This window comes from Rhamphochromis sp. 'chilingali' (genome assembly GCF_963969265.1).
Source record: "Rhamphochromis sp. 'chilingali' genome assembly, chromosome: 18".
Lineage (NCBI taxonomy): Eukaryota > Metazoa > Chordata > Actinopteri > Cichliformes > Cichlidae > Rhamphochromis > Rhamphochromis sp. 'chilingali'.
Genome location: NC_137945.1, coordinates 29227746 through 29239990, shown reverse-complemented (window position 1 = coordinate 29239990; position 12245 = coordinate 29227746). Strand labels below are relative to the sequence as shown.

Genomic DNA, 12245 nt, shown 5'->3' with positions numbered 1-12245 from the left:
AATTTATTAACCTACCTCTGAGATGAAGTACAGATCCGAAGAACGTACTGTCTCCCGTTTGGCTACAGGAGGCAATGAGGTGCGTTTAATGTCTCTCTGTTAATTTGTGTTTCTATGAAACCGCGATAAACTGGTGTTTATGTGGGGGGTTTTTTTTCGTTATTACTATGCCAACCCGTTTTAGTTTTTTAACTCTTGGAATGTCCTGGAGCCATTTTTCATCCACTGTGTTTTTTAATTTCAAGCCATTTTCACTGTGTTGAATAGAATATAGCCAAATTTGCCAAACATTTTTTTTTTTTTTAATTTTAGAATTGCGGTCTGAGTTCATTAAATTAGCTTAAAGTGGCTAAGCTACAAACCGCCATCCACCTTTTGCTCTAGGACAAAAGGTGGATGAAACCGCCATCCACTCAAGGTCCTAGAGCCAAAAAACGCCCCATTGAAACCCATTATAAACGCTATTTTTCATTGCAGGATCATTATAACCAAATGTAGTGCCATCCTCCAAGTCAGGGTGACACTTTGGAGTCCGGGCCTTAAAATTGTAATTTTTTAGTTGTCCACCAGGTGGCGCCCTTTTTTATATTTCAGCATTGAACGAACTCAAGCCAAAAATTCCGTTTTTGAGCGTGTCTTTCTGCTTTAAAAAGTGGAAAAAAAGAGTGGTGTTGTGTGTCACTATCAAGGACGTCTTTATACCTAAAAAAGGAAAAAAAGATACAAACACTCCTTAATCAAGGGACTGGAACAGCTGTAACTAAGGTAACTCAGAAAACAAAAGGTTAATCATACATAACAGTGTAAACTAAAATGTGCGCACTTATTTTAGAATGCAGTGTTATGTGGATATGTGAATTAACTCTAAACCAAAACCAGTTATTTATTGTCCTGTAAATTAATTCCTATATTTAAAGACAGACAAATGTGAATGCAATGTTACTTATATAAGCCTCTACACTAACATGTTGGGTATTACCACTGTGTGGCTGTAAGTGCAGCCATCACATTGTGAAACAAGAATCTAAATCTTTGTGAAACAATGATTTCTATAAAAGCATGTTGTTTATGGGGATAATGTGACAAATCCTTTGTGGGCCCTAATAATGATCAATGGTGATTGAAGAGGAAGCTTGAACCCTGGCTCTGGAGATTTTCATGACAAGTGACAGTGCAGACATCTGCTAATGAGAGAACATGTTTTATCATCATAACGACTGAGAATTTAAACGTCGTTAAAGTGTCACTTCAGCAGTGCTGCCGGGAGAAAGAAGTGTTGACTCATGTTTTTTAATAGAAGACTTAAAACACTAAACTCTAATTTCAGGGGTTTATTTTAAGTTTACAGAATATAACATCTGGTATGACAATGAGTTTTACTTCTCACTGTCCGTGTTATGTGTATCGATTTATCATGTATGCTACTTTGCTCTGTGGACTAAAATGTTTCATTGTATTCATGAAATAAACCAGAATTTCAATGTCCGAATCTTTTACTGTTTTTCTGCTTTTGTTCGCTCCAAGTTTGACAAAACCCACAGCTCACTAACAATGTGGAGCAGTCTCAGTGTATTTAGCTGCTTTTTCCCTAAACACAATCAGTTAACTGAGAGAAATGCCTGTAGTCATCCACTTTGGTCATTGTGAATGTTGAAGGAGATTTGTTCCATAGACACCTTATACTAGTGTTTCCTACTCTTAATCCAACCAAGTTTATTGCTGGACAACACAGCTAGCAGTTGGAAGATGAATGATTGCGTTTTTATGATGCATAGTACCCCCTCTTCTTCTTCTCTGTGTTGTTGTTCTTGTGTATGTGTGTGTGTGTATGCTGTAGAAGTCAAAGTATGCATTAGCCACACTTACAAAAACATTTTGAATTTCATTTAGAACTGAGATTCTACGTTGTAAGCAGAAATTTTATGCTCAGCCTGAAGCGCGTTGCCCCACTTTCACAATGCTAAGGTGTCAAATCCACAACCCCCAACAGATGGTTTGTCACACGCTGGGTTCAAACACTCAAAAAGCAACACAACAGCAGGTTCAAGAAGGGCAAGTCACCCTTTATTTGCACAGCCTCACACACTAAAGATTTTTAAAGTTGTGGTGTACAATGGTATAGCCACAGATGTGACTTCTACTTTTGATAAAGACCACTCCACCTGCATATTTCTTAAGAAATGAAGTGTCTTTATTAAGCTATTATTTATAAATGTCTTCACAATAAGAGACACCATGTGCTCTGTGACATTATAGTCTTAAACTCTCAGAAATCTGTTCACTATTTTTATTACAAATTATATCAGTAAGGAAGCTGACTAAATATTCACTGATAATTTATGGGACAGGGGTGGGATTAAATAAGTGTATACTTCTTCCCACTCCCTTTCAACATGTAAATTAATCAGAATGTTTTTTTGTATGTAATTTGTATAGTATTTTTTTTCTCTCTTATTTCTTTTCTAAATGTACTTGTATATTGTTCACATGTTGAAATAAATTACCAATCAATCAATCAATCAATCAATCAATCAAACTCCCAACCTTTCAGGTTGTTATGAATGGCTTATATTTCTAACATTTTGTGATGTAAAAGTGAACCACACGGCTATTTTATTTTCTGTATGATGGGATGACTTAAGACACGAGTTATTTAAACAATTCTAAATGACAGCGTGATGGCCATAGTACTTTATGCGGGTCAAATATGTTAACAATAATGTTTCTCAATGTAACATTGCAAAGGACTTTTGGATAGGATACATTTTGTAAACAGTTACCTCTGTTATGCTGAGTGAACGGACTCTATGGCAGAATACACAGAAGCGCAGGGAGTGCTCTTTATTTGCTGTGTCAAACTTATTTACATGGGATGAGATAATACTGATGAATAAACAGAAGGAAACCAGGGGAGGATGCTGACACGCATTCGGAGGGAAAGGGGTTACCCGCGCACGCAGGGTGGATCTATGAGAAAAAGAAAAACGAAACTTTAGGGGGAGATGCCAAACCACCGGTAAGAAACAGCAATAAACATAGGGAGAGTTGGAGAGCTCACTTGTCACACTGGCTGTACAGGCTCGGGCGAGGATTCTCGGGATGTGGGAGAAACGCTGTAATTGATCTCCGTAGTGATCCCGGAAATGCGGCTTCACAAACAGCTGACAGGTAAGCGGGTGATGGATCCGGCTGAGGATACAGGACAACAGGTAAGCAAACAAAATCCAAGACATAGGTTGGCCGTAATGCACACCGCGGAGAATTAACACGTTACCACTCGAGGAGGTAGCAATACTCCGACACCAGACGTCAGGGACGTGCAGAGAGGTTTAAAGGGGCGGGTGCTCAAAGTTAAAAAGGGGCACATTGAACCATGCTGAATAACAACAACACACATTCATCAAGAATCTAATATGGGAAGGGCAGGGCTGTGTTGATCTGAGACTGTAGACATTAAAAAGTCCACAGGAGAGATGGTAGCTGATTAAACAAGTGTCATGAGATAATAACAAAATGCAAAGATTGGTGACAGCGCTTGGAACCATAAGGCAACGAAAAACTGTGACATAAACTCGGCTCTGCCTGTGAATCACTCTTTGCTTCTCTTCTTCCTTCCTTCCCATCATTTCATATATCACTCTCCACTTGCTGTCTATCTGAGAACAAGGCACAACTTGCTATTGCAATAAACTATAATCTAATTATCCACACCTAACAACTCTTGCACTTAATCTATAATAAAATGATGACAGAAAAATGTTATAGCACTGCCTTTAGTAGCCTCATACAGCTCCTACTGTTTCCTCCTCATGTCCTTACCAGCCATGTCTGCACAATGTTATATCATGAGTAATATTTTTTTAAATCCAGCTAAATAAAACACACACATGCACACACAGTGACATTTTAGACCTTCTTCAGAATACTGTATATACTATGGGCATCCTTACATTATTATTTATTACTAGAGCTACAATAATAAAGCAATGAGGAGGGGGAAGTAATAAATATGAAATAATGTATTTATGATGATTCCATTTGTTTCACTATCCACTCTGTGCAGGGCAAAGCTTATTACATTTTTAAACTGTATTTTTACTGCTGTAAAATCCAACTTTTGTCTTATTTAAAATATAAATCTAATATAATCTGCTTCTTAATGTATGTTCTTTAAAATACAGCGTGTGTTTTTTAATATATTATAATTATAATTATTATTATGTGGACATGCATATTAGATCGTTTTTTAGTGAAATATAATCCCTCCAGAAAGGCAGGAAATGCCCAGAAACTTACTTTAAAACTAAATATGTTCCCTAAAACGGTGACAGAGCTACAGACCCATGACAGCCTTACACAGGTAGCCAGCAGCTATGACCAGCACTACTTGTGCAGTTAATAAAAGGACAGGTAATGTTTGTCGCGCTGTTGCACACACAGCACGCTCGTTTGTTTCAGTTCGTCAGTTGCAACAAGACAGCTTACCAACGTGTACGTAATAAGCTAATACTCCTGTGTGCTACACACTACAGTGTACGCTGTACACCTACTTACTGGTTTTGTCGCATCAGTCTGTGTCTCTGAGTTAACTTGTGTTTCTCCTACAGCTCCGGACCGCTAAAAATGCGCGTGCTCTTTGTGAGCTCGTTCCCGGCTCGTAACCAGCGCGTTCTGCCGTCGAGGGCGATCATTGGTTAAATGTGATCATGTGACTGATGCAAGCCAGATCCTTTTATTTAGCAAAACTATGATTAATAGTTAAATATTATTGTTGAGGGGCACAGACAGGACTCCGCACGCACACACACATAAAATAAATAAATAAATAAATAAAAAAAATTTAAAAGTTGCCTCAACAAAAGGGCACTTTGGGCACTCATCAGGAAAGGGGCGGGTGCTCAAGCCCCTCTAGCCCCCCCTCTGCACGTCCCTGCCAGACGTCAGTCGCGCTGCTCCTAAGTAACGCTCCATCAAATGACGTCTGATGCACCGCCGGTGTGTCAGCATCCCGTGACACACCACCCCGCTTACCTGTGCTGAAAACAGAAGCAGACCCCGTGACACCACACCAGAGAAACACCAACTCCTAACAACCTCAGAACCTGTACTGTCAGATCTATGTATGTAAGGTTAAACTTTCCACAGTACATCCACTTAAGTAACCAAACACATGAAGTCACCCTTACCAATAATCGACTGTTCCTTGAAAAAAGTAGCACAAACAGACAACTAACTCATCAATGATAAGTAGAGCTACCCGAGGCCGAGACTCAAGCAGAAGAAAATTAAAAGTTGTTTTGTTTTTTTATGGCTCGAAAGATTGAAGAAAAATATGTTTAATAATTCAACAAGAGCCACACCTTCAACACATGTACATTCAAATTTTGGAACAGGCTCAACATTGCTGTTGTTCAATAGTTTTTATCCACTCTCAAAAGTCATTTTATGGCTTTAATATTTCCAGTTGATAAGGAGACTTATGGCATTTCAAATGCGCGTCCTTTAAACTTCCGCTTTGTCTGTAACGACAGTATCAAACTGCAGAGCATTGTTTTTACTAAAATTCAGCATTTTCTGATGAAAATTTGACTGCTTTTTTTCACTGTAACACCCTCTCTCAGTGCCATTTTTTAGGATGATATTCTTGGAGATTCATTTTTTTAAATATTTATGCTTTTGGAGTGAGGGTATCTAATACGCACGTTGTCACTGTGTTTTGTACTTACCAGCTAACTAACATAAGCAAATCAGGTAATTCCAAACTCATCTGGTCAGCTTTGATTTAAGTAATAGGTCTGTGTTCACCTAATTAAAGTGACCCCAAAAAATGCTTAAATTTGTTGATTAATGCAGACATGAAAATATGTCATTATACTGAATTAAGTTCTATTTACATAAGTAGGTTAACTGTATTTAGTAAATCCAATAAAAAAATACTTTGCAGCTCCAACTTAACTGACTTAAATCAGTGTGTGTGGCAATACCTGGATTTTATTTCACTTAACTTGTTTTAACTGGTATAACCGTAGAGGTTTTAAGTTGATTTACTAAACCAGGATATGTCAACAATTTCCACACAGTGTACATAAGTAAATTCAAATTACAACACTTTAGTTTTGTGGAACAAATATTTCATAATAATAATAACAATAATATTTGCTGACCTCAAGAGAGCTGGTCACCCTCTTTTGAAATCATCAATGAATAGCTTGCTTCAATCACCTCACCAGCAATCTACTGATCTCTGCAATGTCTGATCATGTGATCTACATAGGTGACTTCGGAGTGCACAGACAATTTAAATATGTGCATGGATAAGCGTTTCTGCAGCAAAGGTGGCCATGGTTTAACCTGTAGTGCTTCAATAACTGAGATCTTGTGTGCCTCTTTACACTTCCATATTCATGTTACTTAACGTCACGGCCCGGTGGACCAGCATGAAGATGATCAACAGTGTCATTGTTTTTCTCTCTCTCGCCGGAGTGGAACTCATTGTGGGTTCCTGCCCTCGCCCAACACACCTGTGGAGAGTGAACACCTGCGCCTCATTATCCTTGCCACTACTTAAGCTGAGGAAAGGACGCTACTCATCGCTGGATCGTTGTATGACTCGCACCAGTGTAGCCCCATCTTTAAGATTAGTTCATAGCTCTTGTTGATTCTGTGCCTTCGTGTTAACTTGTATATATCCATATTAACTTGATCTCCCGGAGCCCTTACCCTGGCACTATTGTATATAGGAACTTTTCCTGCAATATTGAACATATACCTGGTGGAGTGTCAAATAAAACTGTGTTCTTTCCAACCATCGGAGTCCCGTGTTTGAGTCCTCAGTTCACCGTGGCACTGAAATGGAAACAAAAAGAAACCATATCATATATTACTTATTACTTTAAATATTCTCACGGAAAGTGTTAAGATACATTCTGTAAGTGAAACTAAACAGATCTCTGTTTCTGTCTCTTCCAACCCACAGTCTGCTTTTCACGGAGCACGTTATCACTTTGTCCGTTTTTACTTTTTATTTTTGTCGTAAGACAAGCCGAGACCATCGTGAGCACTCTGAACTAACAGTATGAGCAGTGGGGCCATCCCCGCATCGACCTCATTGATGAACTCTAGATTCAAAATGTGTTCAGCACAATCATAGGCATTGGTTGCTACTGACAACAAGAAATAAAGCCTGTCTGCAGGGCTGAACCATTTTTTAGCAGTGGGGAGGGAGGGTAACACTATGCAATATATCCAGTTTTAGAATTTATATTCAACATTAATTGTAGCTTGGCTCAAAGGGTTAATGCTAGCTTATCTTAATAAACAACATTGTCATATGCAAAAAGCAAGGGTGGCACTAGGGGTGGCAAGAGATTATTTTAGGGTGGCACATGCCACCCCATACCACCCCTGTAGATCCGCCCCTGAAGAGAAGATGAAGTCCCAATGTTGAAGTCTCCTTGTTCATATGGACCTTTTCACCAAGAGATGAATGTATGGTAGCCAGCCAGGGCAGTTGTGTTTCTTTCTTCTGAAGTCTTTTGCCTAGCAACATTAGCTGTTTACTTTTCGGGGTCTTTTTTTTTCAGCTATTTTCCATCAGTGAGATCATTACAGTGATTTGTGTGACATTTATGTGACAAGCACCCTCCTTATAAGCTTTGTGGGTGGCTTTTGAAAGTGTGAGATCTTTGCACTCAGACATACGGTCACAGAGGAGTGAAGGGAGAGAATTTTAAAATTGATTTCTTTAGCTATAACAGCTGACAGCGTTTTTATTCAAACTTGATTTGGTTGTACAGTCTATGAGCACGGTAGCACGGTGGTTAGCATTGTTGCCTCACATCAGGCCAGGGTCTTTCTGTGTGGAGTTTGCATGTTCTCCCCGTGTTTGCTAGGGTTCTCTCCAGGGGCTCCGGCTTCCTCCCACACTTAGTTAATTAGTGGGGTTAGGTTAATTTGAAATACTAAATTGCCCATAGGTGTGAATGTGAATGCAGTTGGTTGTCTTTGTCTATGTGTTAGCCCTGCGGCAGACTGGCGACCTGTCTAGGGTGTACCCTGCCTCTCAACCTAAGACAGGCAACCCTGAACAGGATAAGCGGAAGGCAATGAATCAAGACGTTTTGCAGACATTATTCAATTTAATAAGATACACTCAACAAAAATATAAACGCAACACCTTTGTTACTGCTCCCATTCCCCATGGGATGGACGTAGAGACCTAAAATTCATTCCAGATACACAATATAACCATCCCTCCCAAACAGTGGTCACAAATCAGTCCAAATGTGTGGTAGTGGGCACATCTGCTATATTGAGATAATCCATCCCACCTCACAGGTGTGCCACATCAGGATGCTGATCTGACATCATGAGTAGTGCACAGGTGTACCTCAGACTGCCCACAACAAAAGGCCACCCTGGAATGTGCAGTTTTTTGCGCTATTGGGGGTCTGGGGACCCAGAACCGGTCAGTATCTGGTGTGACCACCATTTGCCTCATGCAGTGCAACACATCGTCGCATGGAGTCTATCAGATTGTCAATTGTGGCCTGTGGAATGTTGGTCCACTCCACTTCAATGGCTGTGCGAGGTTGTTGGATATTCGTGGGAACTGGTACACGCTGTCGTATACGCCGGTCAAGCACATCCCGAACATGCTCAATGGGTGACATGTCCGGTGAGTATGCTGGCCATGCAAGAACTGGGACATTCTCAGCTGCCATCTGCCCTGAACAATGTGAACCATGATTCATCCGTGAAGCGCACACCTCTCCAACGTGCCAGACGCCATCGAATGTGAGCATTTGCCCACACAAGTCTGTTACGGCGACGAGCTGGAGTCAGGTCAAGACCCCGATGAGGACGACGGGCATGCAGTTGAGCGTCCCTGAGACGGTTTCTGACAGTTTGTGCAGAAATTGTTTGGTTGTGCAAACCAATTGTTCCAGCAGCTGTCTGGGTGGCTGGTCTCAGACGATCTTGGAGGTGAACCTGCTGGATGTGGAGGTCCTGGGCTGGTGTGGTTACACGAGGTCTGCGGTTGTGAGGCCGGTTGGATGTGCTGCCATATTCTCTGAAACGCCTGTGGAGACGGCTTATGGTTGAGAAATGAACATTCAACGCACGGGCGACAGATCTGGTTGACATTCCTGCTGTCAGCATGCCAATTGCACGCTCCCTCATTGCTTGTGGCATCTGTGGCATTTTGCTGTGAGACAAAACTGCACATTCCAGGGTGGCCTTTTGTTGTGGGCAGTCTGAGGTACACCTGTGCACTACTCATGATGTCAGATCAGCATCCTGATGTGGCACACCTGTGAGGTGGGATGGATTATCTCAATATAGCAGATGTGCCCACTACCACACATTTGGACTGATTTGTGACCACTGTTTGGGAGGGATGGTTATATTGTGTATCTGGACTGAATTTTAGGTCTCTACGTCCATCCCATGGGGAATGGGAGCAGTAACAAAGGTGTTGCGTTTATATTTTTGTTGAGTGTATTTCCCCCAGAATGGCATCGGGAAAGCCTGGAGTCCAGCAGAGGGAGCTACTGCATTTTAAAAAAACAAACAAACCCTCCACTACAGTCTTGGAAAAGATACGTGCTTTGAAAGTTGCTCTGAGCTGCAGGTGGATATAAATTTCATGTGTTTTAGACAACTCCACAGTTCTGTCTCATTCCCATCCGGTTTCTCAATATCATTTTCATAACTACAAATCCAAAACATCATGGGCAGAAATTAAAATACAAAATGATATGTGTACAAAGGTAAAATGTATAAGGTACATTTTCATTATGTGACATCACTAGTCCGGTAAATCAAGCAGGTTTTTGTACACAAGTGATTCATCATCATTTAAAATGCACAACCACCTCAGGATACTGTACAGCCTCCTGACCTTTTTCCTACCACAGGGGTGCAGAATATGTTTTCTTATCCATTATTAACTCTGAGTGTGACAAGAAGAAGGTAAGCTCTGCAAGAAGACCTGTGTTTTTTTTTTCCATTCAAGTATGATTTTTGCAATAAAAGCAACCAAATCAACACTCTGCAAACCATCAAGGTTTTTCTTCAACTCTTGCAGAAGAAAAACCTTGATATGCAATACTTCCAAACTTCCAAAATGAAAATACTTCAATTTAAAAGATTTTAACATTATTTTTTTAATAAGTTGTGCAAAAATATTTAAGCACCTTAAGTTAGCAGTTGGTGATCCCTCAGGAAACAGTGAAGGCAGATTGAAGCTCAAAATTAATCAGAATGCTTGTGATTTGCTAGTTACTTCAGAGGAAAGCTGTTTTGCCAACATTCAGGCACCACAAGTAAAGCAGGGATGCTTTAAAAAAAATACCATGAAGAGTTTACATTTAATCAGACGACCTACACGAGGGAGCCGTGTTCTGTTTGCATGCAGTAAAGAGAACATATTCCCCTCTTCTCATTTTAAACCTGATGATTCATCTTTCTGCAACCTTGACTTTCTTGGTTTCTTCTTCTTGTGCCTTTGTATGTGTTTCAAATGCAGACTAGTCAATAGTGTTTTTAAAGTACAGGCTGTGATGTGTGCTGCTGCTGTTGCTCTGAGGTTTACTGTTCTTTGTGGATTTACACAACTGTATTGTGTAAGGAGATGTTTTGCAAGCTATCTTGGCTAATATCTGTCCTCTACACTGATAGTACACTGTGCTGTCTTTATAGATCATCTACTACAGGGGTGCCCAATCCCGGTCCTCGAGAGCTACCGTCCTGCAGCTTTTAGATGCATCCTTGTTCCCACACACCCGAATCAAATGAATGGCTTGTTATCAGGCCTTTGCCAAACATGATGGCATGCTGAAGAGGTAATCAAACCATTTGATTCAGCTGTGTTGGAGTAGGGATGCATCTAAAAGCTGCAGGATAGTAGCTCTTGAGGACTGGGATTGGGCAGCCCTGATCTACTAGATCATAATCATGGTCAACATTTTGACTTGTCTTGGGCCACACAGTGAACCTCACATTGTAACCAAAGTTTAGGGCAGTGTTGAGCATGAGAGGCAAAGAATAACGTTATAAAAGTAGCATCAGCATAAAGCTGCTGATTTTTTTAACCCTTCAAAGCCTGAACCATGAAATAACTGCCTGTTAAAATTCTGTGAACATTCTGACAATTTAAAAAAAAAAAAGAGTTAATTTGCACATATGAGTTTCATTTTGTATCATATTTGGGACATTGCATTTTATTCCTTAAAAATATATTGTGCTATTAATTTAGTCTTTTTTGGATGGTCTCAAAAACTCATGTATCAAATATGATACACTTGCCTTTAAAACCCTGCTTATTTACATCAGTACCTACTGAGACAGATGCAGAAAAAGCAAATGTAGCCCAGTAGAGAAGCAAAGAACAGCTGTCAGTATTTTAAAGTGCATGTTTATATATGTAAAAACAGGCCCTGGCACAAGAATATAGCCTGCCAACCATGTAAGGGAATCACAGTTTTCCATTCCTGCAAACAAGACTGTTTAACTGAGTAGCTGTTAATAACTCACATTAGGCACTTAAAAGGTCTCTCTCAGAATCTATTGTTTGAGGAGGAGCTGAGGGCTGAGTTTAACGGTGCACACTCTCTGTAGTTTGTGTCTGTTTCACTGCCTCTTAAAGGGCTAAAAAGCTGAGGATTTAGTATCCTTGGAATTTGCTCACAGCGTCCTCTCTGCTTCTTCTTTTTTTTTTTTGCACAGAGCAGTCTCAGAGCAGTCTCACTTCCAAGCTTCTCTTTGGTAAACTTGACAGAGCAGCTTCCTGTAACATCTGTCTCAGAGGTTTAAGTACCAAGCCTGTTAATATTCTTGCAGAGTGTCTTCTAGGTAACTGCTCTATAAGAGGGGAATGAAGTCTGATGTCTTCAGTCTCATCTTCAACAACTTCTCCAATTCGTCCTCATTCATGGTATCATACTCACAATTCTCACTGATACATTCATCTCAGTCCTCATCAGCAATGGGATCATCTTCCTCATCGCGCTCTCTTTTTATTGTGGTCTAATTTTTTAACAGCACAAAAATCTGGCATTGTAACACGGGTGTGTTTACTTTTTATATCCACAGCACTTATATAAAAAAGTGCACACTGTCACTTGTCTTTCTTTCTTGTGAGATATATATTCTTGTAAAATACCCAGAGTTCCTACTTCAAATTCCCTACAGTATAAATGTACCTTCTTTCTTTTAAAATACCTGAAGCTACTCAGTACTTA

At 40.1% G+C, this 12245-nt stretch overlaps 1 long non-coding RNA gene across 1 annotated transcript; it reads right to left on the bottom strand.

The window, feature by feature from the left end:
- Positions 1-2539: 2539 nt before the first annotated feature.
- Positions 2540-4751, bottom strand: LOC308386252. The gene is made up of 3 exons (XR_013969755.1): positions 4555-4751; positions 3059-3189; positions 2540-2967 (listed from the first exon to the last, which is right to left on the bottom strand). It is a non-coding gene; the product is annotated as an uncharacterized lncRNA (long non-coding RNA).
- Between the last annotated feature and the right edge of the window lie 7494 nt (positions 4752-12245).